We start from the raw sequence: 9,992 nt of genomic DNA on the forward strand, positions 1-9,992 counted from the left end.
TCTTTTCTTGTTCCGACGCCTTTGTTCCCGGTATGTCCTCCTCGGCCCTAGTATACTTCTCAATTTTGGCAAACTTTAGTCTGATCTTGTGTGTTTCCTTTTTATCTTCTGGGATCTGAGATCTGCTCATTGTGCTCTTCTATTCTCGGACTCAGGTCCTGAGATCTTATCTTCTAGAATCTTGGATCTGCTCACTCAGGTTGAGCTCTTCTTTTCTCGGACCTACTCATCTAGGCCGAGATCATGTCTTCTGGGATCTGAGATCCGGGATTTGCTCACTCAGGTTGAGCTCTTCTATACTTGAATGTTATTTCCTTGGGAGCGCTCATGCCCCATTGTCTTTGCATCCCTTCTGGAAGGGTCTTCGTTCCTCCGCAAGTATCTATCCTTCCATACCTGGAGGTCATCTTCGTTGTAGTATCCGCTTCGATCTGTTGTCTTTGGTGCGTTACCTTCCTGGCCGACGTCTTTCACTCTGTGACTCTGGTCACGAGTTTCTGTGTTGCGGTCGTCCTTCAACGTCAAGATCAATAGGTCTCCCACTCCCAGCAGGAGCATTGTCTCTAATCTGATCCTTCTGTCCGTCATTGGCCATCTATTCTTCTTTCTTTCCCACAGACGGCGCCAAATTGTGTGGGTGATTTTCTGACCACACTGCCCGCTTAGTAACCAACTGGAGAGCACCGGCAGAATAGATAGCACCTGGCTAACCTGCAACAGAAAGAGAAGATTCCGGCCGTGGTTCGTCCACCCGGGGGCACTCCGACGATCAAGTCTGTATATCTCTCAAAGATAAATCAAGTGCTAAACTCACAAGCTTGAGTATCACAAGTATACCTTAGACCCATGGGGGTGCCTCTCTTTTATAGCCAATACAATCCTAGTCCCAATAGGAGCCTGGCCCTAATGGATTTAGGATTGCTACTAATCTGGGACTCCTAGTGGGATTAGGATAAACTCTCTAAGAGTCTTATCTTTACCCAAACTGAAGTCTTCTCCCAATCTAGGACTCTTGTCCATATCTAGATTGAGTTCCCTCTTTATACTAGGACTCTTGTCCTTTATCCGCTTATCTCGGATTTCGATATCTTCGAAGATAACCTCGGCCTTGCCGAGATCACCTCGACGTCACGACCAGGACACGTGACACGTCGGCTGACACGTCGGCGTCACCTTACCACGTGTTGGTACTCAGAAAATATATCCCCACACTAGTATTATGTACATTTCAAAAAGCCTTAAAAAAAAAATTAAAAAAAAAAGGAGCAACAAATGACACCCAATAAAAGAATAACCTCTACAATGTTTAATATTGTGTTTAAATATTAGATTTGTGGAAAGTTTATTGAGGATAAGTAAATGGGAATACAAGAGAAATTAACGTCCACTTCATTCACTTTTCTTTCTCTTTTTTTTATTTATTCATTTAATTTTCTATGAAATCTTTCTCAAATCCAAAATTTAAACTTAACTAAATTACTTGTGAAAACAAACCCAAAAGATATCTTCAAAGAAAATAGATGATTAATTACACTTTATCCGCTTCAACTATTACTAGTGTTACATTCACACAATTTCTTTCTTCCACAATCCCCTTAATGAGATGGTAAGACAGAATACATATAAGGAGAGTTTTAAGGGAATATTTAAATGTTAGTCAACTTTTCAAATTTTATTTGTCACGTCATTTGAGAGAATGAGGGGGAGAAATCGTATGGATGAGTCATTTTTCTTTAAAAATAATATATTTAGATTCATCAACTATAAAATAATAAAAAATAAAAAATAAAAATTTTAAAAAAATCCTACAAAGCCCCTCTTATCCTTCAAGAGGAGTGGAAGTGATGCATTTTTTTTTATGATTGAAGGGTCTAAATTTAAAATTTTAAAATTAAAAAAGATAAAGTGATATTCAATTATAAACGCAAAGTGTAAAATGTAATTTACACAAGAATATATTGCTCTTGGACACTAAGGCTTAGTTTGGCATAATAAAAAAAAGTCAAAAAGTTAAAAAATCACTACCCTATTTAAGTCACATCAAGTCACATCATTTCTCTACCACATTACTTCAAACCCAACCCATACCCAACCCATCCCATATTTTATAAAAAGTCAAAAAGTATACTTATTTAGTTTATCCCAAACAACTCCTAACATTTCTAGCATTCAATAAGTTGCTATAGTGATTCTTTCCTCTACATTTTCTTCTCTTCGTGATAAAACCTTTCAATGAACCTCTCAGCCCTCTCATCAAGTGGATATTCTTCCCCACTGAAGTTTGAAAACTCCGACAACTCTCTTGCTATAGCATCTTCAATGCCAGGCAAAGCCTCCAATATTGGGTAATCTCTTTGTACCCTCCTCTTTTAGCTCTCAATTTACCCAAGCATTGGCACATAAACAAATTTGCATTTTTGTCTCTGTAGTTTCTTTTCTTGAATGGCTTTATGTGGTAACAAATGAGAGGAGTGCTTGAAGAAGAGAACTGGTATTCTTGAATGTAGCCATATTTGTAATGTTTTAGGAGCTTGTATTTCTTGGTCAGCTTGGTTGGTTTCTTGAGAAAATGAGCTTTGGAATAATGGGTATTTTCATTTTGGCTGTGAAAATGGAAATTTTTAGATGATTTGAGACCTTTTGGAAAATGGGTAATCTCTTTCTAAGCATATATTTTTGAGAAAGGTGTTGGTTATGGGGTTTTGGTGTTAGGCTTGTTGGGTTGAATTAGAGGGGATTTTAATGGTGTGAAATTGTGAAGTTAGAATTTATTAAAGTTGAATGTCTAAATTTCACAGTAAAACTTAATATCAAGGGCGACGCCACTGTTGCATTGACGGGTCCTATTGCCCATCAAGTTGCCAAAATCTTTGAAACATATACGTTTTTTTTATGGTAAAATTTTTACTTCATCACCTAAAACCCCCCAACAAAGTAATAATAACCCAGACTTTAGAGCCACACGTTGCTTTCAGGATGATTGCTCCCCTTTCTTTCTTTCTCACGTTTGAGGTATTAGTTTTTATTTTTTTACATTCAGATGATTTTGGCAACTTACATAATGGAAGGATTTTATATATCCATGGGTATATTGGCTTGCTAAGAAGCTGGTGAAGACAAAAAAAAAAAGAAAAAAAGAATCTTATATATCTATTGGTGTATTTGCTTTTGAAATTATCATTGCTTTTACTAGTTGCAACTGTTACAGTAGAAAGAGCTTTCTCGGCCATGAAATATGTAAAGAGTCAGTTGCATAACCGAATGAAAAATCAATAGTTGAATGATTGTTGGATAACATATATAGAAAAAGATATGTTTGACATTATTGATAATCGGTAGTGCTACGTAGCTCGAAACCCGTGGCTCGAAACCCGGCTCGACACAAAACGACGTCGTTTTGGTGTCGATTTTTTTTTTTTTTTTCTTTTTTCCGTCTCTTTGTTGCAGAACAAAGAAGGAGATGAAGAAGAAGGGAGAAGAAGAGAAGGAGAAGAAGGGAGAAGAGAAGGGAGGAGGAGGAGGAGGAGGGAGGGGAGGGGGCCATAAAAATCTGCTGGAGGAGGAGGTGGGGCGAGGCGGTGGCGGAGCTTCCACCTGCGACGATCGGCGAGGAGCAAAGGTGCTGCGATGACGGCGGCGACAGTCTGAAGCTGCGACAATTGGCGGCGAGGCGACGGCGGTGGTGCTGCGCGACGATCTCCTCCCTCCGTTCTTCCTCTCCCTCCTCTCCCTTCTCTTTCTCCTCTCCCTCTTTCGAGCCAATTCGAGCCTCCCCTGTCGAGCTATGGCTCATTTCCGATTGATAATTTATCATGCAATAATTTCAAAAAATGGCACCTCGTCGAATGCAATTGTAGAAATTTATGTATTTTTTTTTGTTTTGTTAAGACAATCAGTGTGTTTTATTTCAATTTTTTGAATTTAGTTTTGTGAAAATTGATTTTTTTATTTTTTTATTTTTAGTGAATATTTTTAAAATTTTAATCAATTTTTTTACTTTTTTAGATGCATCATGCATCTTACTTAGATGTGCCTAAATAGTCAAATATTTGTGAAAAAATATTTTCAAAAATTAATAAATACACAAAAATATGAAAAATGTACTAAATGTTTGTATTTTTTTTTTGTATTTTTGGTATTTAGTGAATTTTTTAAAGATTTTTTTCACAAATATTATACTTTTTAAGTGTATTTATGTTAGATGTGTCTAAATTTTTTTTTAAAAAATGCTTAAAATATAAAAAAATTCAGTGAAAACAAAAAAATATGAAAAATGAAAAAATATAATTTTCTGAAAAGTGAATTCTAAAAATGAAAACCAAACAGAGTGAATAGTATTTTATTAGAAATTTATTTTACTTAAAGTTGGAGAAGTTCAAATTTTAATTATTTTTTTTTTCTTTTTTTTTCTCATAAAATTTGTTGAACTTAAGTTTTTGGAATGACCCCGGTCTACATAAATTCATGGAGTCACCATTATCCATTATCGAATAAACTTGGACTCACTTTAATGATTTAAATTATTTATCTTATACAACTAACTAAGAAAAAATTTCATATAAAAAATCAAATTAATCCAACATTGATTATCATATAATTAAATCATTTTATCTATAGGGTTACATGTTTTTAAAAATATACCTTTCATGTATTATATATATATGTGTGTGTGTGTGATTATGTTGGGAATCGGAGATCCCACCCAAGACCTTCCAAAAATTATATCAAGCAGAAAAACACACACACACTCAAGAAGACACCATATTTAACGTGGTTCAGCCTCAATGCCTACGTCCACAGGAGAGTAATCGGTTATCACTATAATAATGGAGAGATTACAGAAAGATTACAATACAGGAGGAGCTCACACTATCCTCACTCACCCGCTCACCTGTCTCCCTCTTTCACACCGAGAGAGATGGTCTTTCTGCCTCACATCTCTCACTCTCTCTTGGTTTTCTCTCTCTCCCTTCAGCCTCTCTTCCTCACCTCATTTATACACAAATGAGGGAGAGCCTCATTGGTCACCATCTACCCCTTAGCTTCATCCACTAGCTAGTGGGTTGGTGGAGTGGGAGAGTCATCTTCCATTGGGTGGAGAAAGTGGGTTCTCCAATGGGAGCTCCTCACATGGGATGATCCAACAAATCACTCCCTCAACCCATGTGAGGTGATCCAGTGCACACATTGCTGCTAATCTTGTCACGCCCAAATTTCAACATGGTCTGTATCTCCTCACTGAGACGTTTGCATCCTCTGAAGCCAGAGATAACACACCAGAGATACAAGAGGATAAGGGAATCCTACATCCTCAACTCAACTCACACCACTCTCTGATTTAAAGAGAGCCTCAGCTCCTATTTCCCATAGATCTCTTCTACGCTTCTTGTCTCGGATGTCTTCACCTACTATGCTTGAACTTGTGTAACCAAGATATCCTGCACCCCCTGATTGGATGTCCTACACCCTTGCCTGAGATGCCTTTGATTGTCATGCATCACCTCGCACGACTAATCATTAAAGCAACAGAAAACTCATCGTTTATTCCATCAACGTCCTCGGTTTTCTTTGCTTGGAGCTTTTCTTCTTAACTATCAGCTTTTGCCCTCTGCACTTCTGAACAACCTCCTAGCGTTTCCACATACGCTCGTTGTTTGTGCTTTTTGCAATCCCTGATTTGCTGTCCAGTAGATTGATGGTTGACAGTAGCTCTATCTATCAAAGCATCGTTAGCAATGCAATTCCTTGCATAGTGCTCGCATCTATGGCTTCTGGTCTCCCTGCGTCGAGCTCGCTTAAGAGATCCACATCAACTCTATCCTCCGCTGCCATGGAACTAAAGAAACCACCATACAGAAAAGAGACTTGCCACTCCTTGATGTGCACTTGCATTTTATCCGTATTAATTTCTCTATCTGGAAGTTCCTGTGAACTTTCAACAACCCGTTGCTACACATTCTTCTCGCGCCTCTGTACAACACTGTATCCTTGCACTGCTGCACGTCTGCATTTGTGCTTCTACGCTTAGTATGCTCCTCTGCAACTATTGTTCTACACGTCCACATATTATCAGTACCTATTCGTATACAGTAGCTCCAACAGCCACAACATTTCTTTGAGCTTGTATTTGTTGCCAACTCATCTGTACATCGATGAATGGTCTTCTCTTCTGATTGAACCAGATCTTCTGATGAACTTCGGAGATAATCATCTCTGCAATCCTCTAATCGCCCCTAACCAATCCTGATCTCCCTCGATTTGCCATTTGATCAAGCCTGATCTCATTTAGTCTCCAATGATCTATCTCGATTTGTATCTAGTTGTCCAATCTGGTCAGAATCTACCCATTCTAACCTCTTTAGAGAATCCGCAGTGTTCCATAATATTCGACAACCTTTCTTTGACTATTGAAGATGACAAACTCCCATGTTTTGACAATCTTTAAAAATCGTTTAGAATTTCACTATTCTAATCTCGCAGTTGTGTCCGAAACGGTCTGTTTAGCTAGGACCAACCTTCGCTGCACTTCTGGGGACCTCACTGAAAAATTTTCCCAAAAGTTGGGCCATACCACAATTTTCTAAAAATTCTTGGCTAAATTGCAATTTTCAGAAGGTCAAGGAATATTTCGTGTTCTAACAAAATATTCCGTCCACTGCACCTAACGCCATCTGTCGCTTTTATCTTACTCCAATTCAAAAATCTGACCGAACGGATGTGTCCAGAATACTCCAAATAGTTAGAAACCACTATTGAATCGCCAAAATCGGACTCTGAATGGATCAGATCAAGTCAAAATAATTTGGACGCCTCAGATCTGCGGCTTGTACCTTCGCCGCGTAGCACTGGATAACTCCCTCGTGCTGACGTATCAGATGACGTGGCACAGACTATTGACACATATGCTGACCTAGCTTTGACGCATCGATGACGTGGCTGACACGTAGAAATGACCTGGCGCTGATGTGGATGCCACGTGGTGATGACGTGGCTGACCTGGCACTGACGTGGCTGATGTGTCAGCCACATGCATGCTGAGATGGCTGTGACGTAGCGGTGACATCACAGACACGCACGTGCACAACTCACCTTCTTCCTTTTGCCGCGCATGGGGCACGTGTCTGAAAGTGGTTTGATGCGCCAGTGCAGATAACGACACATGTTGGCGTGTGTTGAGACTAGGCCTCACGCTCCATCTTCAAGCGGTGCGTAAGGGCACCTCTGGCCTCCTTTGGAGCTTTGCTTTGCAGTTTTGGACTCCTCTCGCCGAAACCTTACTCTTAGTATGCTCAAAACCTGATTTCGAGCAATTTGATTTCTGGGCAGTTTCGAAAAACACTCTGTTTTTGTTCCGAAAATGATCGACGAGGCTCTGATATCCCTTGTTGGGGATTGGGGATCCACCCAAGACCTTCCAGAAATTATACCAACAGAAAAACACACACACACTCAAGGAGACACCATATTTAACGTGGTTCGGTCTCAATGCCTACGTCAATGGGAGAGTAACCGATTATTACTATAACAATGAAGAGATTACAGAAAGATTACAATAGAAGAGAAGCTCACACTATCCTCACTTACCTACTCACCTGTCTCTCTCTCTCTCACACCGAAAGAAATGGTCTTTTTGCCTCACATCTCTCACTCTCTCTTGGTTTGCTCTCTCTCCCTTCAACCTCTCCTCCTCACCTCATTTATACACAAATGAGAGAGAGCCTCATTGGTCACCACCTACCCCATAGCTTCATCCACTAGCTAGTGGATTGGTAGAGTGAGAGAGCCACCTTCCATTGGGTAGAGAAAGTGGGTTCTCCAATGGGAGCGCCTCACATGGGATGATCTAACAGATTATATGTCTAATCAACCTAATTAATTGCTTGAATGTTATTTTTAATTTGTTATATGAAATGAATGATTCAAATTATTAACATATGTACTAATTAGCTCACAATACGCTAACTTCACCCACAAAATTAAGATCTTAAACTTTAACCAATTCAAACTCGAAAAGTTGAGATATAAATGGTGGTGGTGTGTGTCAAGCTATGAAAATAGTGTGTGGTGGGTTACATTTTGTGGACTTATTTTATGGGTAGAAGCATGTAGCCGTTGGTGCCTAATAAAGTTTATTTTACAATTGGAAAATGTTAAAAATAGCAACCCTTACCTAGCTTGAATTATTCGAGACTTAGGTGGCTCGAGATGTCAAAACAACGTCGTTTTGGCATTTTTTTTTTTATACCTCTCTTCTTCCTCTTTTTTCCTTCCTCTGTTTTTTTTCTTCTTTCTTCTTCTTCTTTCTAGACTATTGAATGAGGCAAAACAAAAAACAACAGAGAGAGAGAGAGAGAGAGATAAATGGGAATTTTACGCCAAACCCAAAACCAAAACCAAAACCAAACCCACAACCACAAATCAAAATCAAAATCAAAACCCAAATCAGACAAAATCAAACAAAAATTTGAACTTCTATGAAATAATTGCTGCATGTACATATATATATATATATATATATATTGAAGACAAAGGTTTATACCTTCTTGATGCACAGAAGCTTCTAATGTCTAGGATTTGTGAAAAAACGAAACAAATGTTGAATCAAAGGTGAGAAGGGACATAGAATTCTGCAATCAAGCTTGGACCGTAAAAGAGATTTCTAGAACAAAGAAAAATTTTGGAGGAATTTGTATAGAGCAATCCAACTTTATTAAACCCAGTTTTTAATTGTCGCCACCATATAAAGCAAACTCATATTTTTTTCTCAATTAAACCCAGAATCTAAAATCAAAACCCAAATCTAAAATCAAAGCCCAAATCTGTTGACACAGCCATTGATCGTGGTTTCTGACAGCCATGGATCACTTTTCCTCTCTGCCACAGATCGCTTTTCCTCTCTGGTGAAATCGAATCAGAGAGAAGGATGAGAGTGAGATTGGACCATAAAGAGAGAGGATCAGAGAGAGGGATGAAAGGTGAGAGTGATGAGAGCTGGCTAGAGAGAGAGAGGGGATCAGAGAGAGGAATGAGAGATGAGAGTGATGAGAGGTGAGATCGGGCCACTCGAGCCTCAGCTTATTCGAGCTACGGAGCATTATACTAAAAATAGTTGTTAGGATGGCTGTTAGTATTGAAAAGTCTGCAAAATCTGTACTAAAATATATAAAAAAAAAATATTTTAAAATATGTAAAAATATTTTGAAATAGTTAAAAGAGTTTTAAATTTATAAATATTTTGACATTATGTATTTTTTATTGGCAGCCCTCATGATTGTCAATAGAAGGACCTTTTTACAATTTAGTATTTTTAAAAAAATTAATATTATACAAATTAACAAATTTTATTTATTTTTTGGGTGGATAATAAATTTTATTATTGAAGTGAGACGTATTTCAAGTTTTAAAATTTTATTAACGGTTAACACATTAGTTAATACGGAAGGTTATTGTCAGACTTCACTTTATAATAGAACCAATCTTAATAAAATAATCACAAAAAAAAAAAGCTTTGCTATGTTAAATCAACAATGCTACAAATACGGAGACTAAATATAGAATGAGACACAAATATCTTACAAAGAATAAGTCTTACATATGGATTCCACATCATATTGACCCCACTTCGTATGCAAGGTTGTTAAAATCGGAATCCTACGTGGGATCGTTGAAAGAAACTCGTAGATCGGATCGTAAAATTGGATCAAGAATCGTAAGATTTTACTTTCATTGTAAAATAAAATGAAAAATTATCGATAATGATAATATATGCTATGTAATTTTAAAAATATTAAAGAAAAATGATAAATTTGATATAATGCATTTTTTATACTAACATCAATTAGAAGAGACATTTGAAAAAAGTGTTTATAGTCAAATTTTTTATATGGATATATTAATACACATACATATACATAAGAAATAAATAACAACAAAAAAAATTATTAGGATTCGGATTGTATCAGAACTAGGATCGAATGCGATTCTACATGATT

Source organism: Camellia sinensis, chromosome 10, assembly GCF_055761805.1.
Source record: "Camellia sinensis isolate YWXY chromosome 10, ASM5576180v1, whole genome shotgun sequence".
Lineage (NCBI taxonomy): Eukaryota > Viridiplantae > Streptophyta > Magnoliopsida > Ericales > Theaceae > Camellia > Camellia sinensis.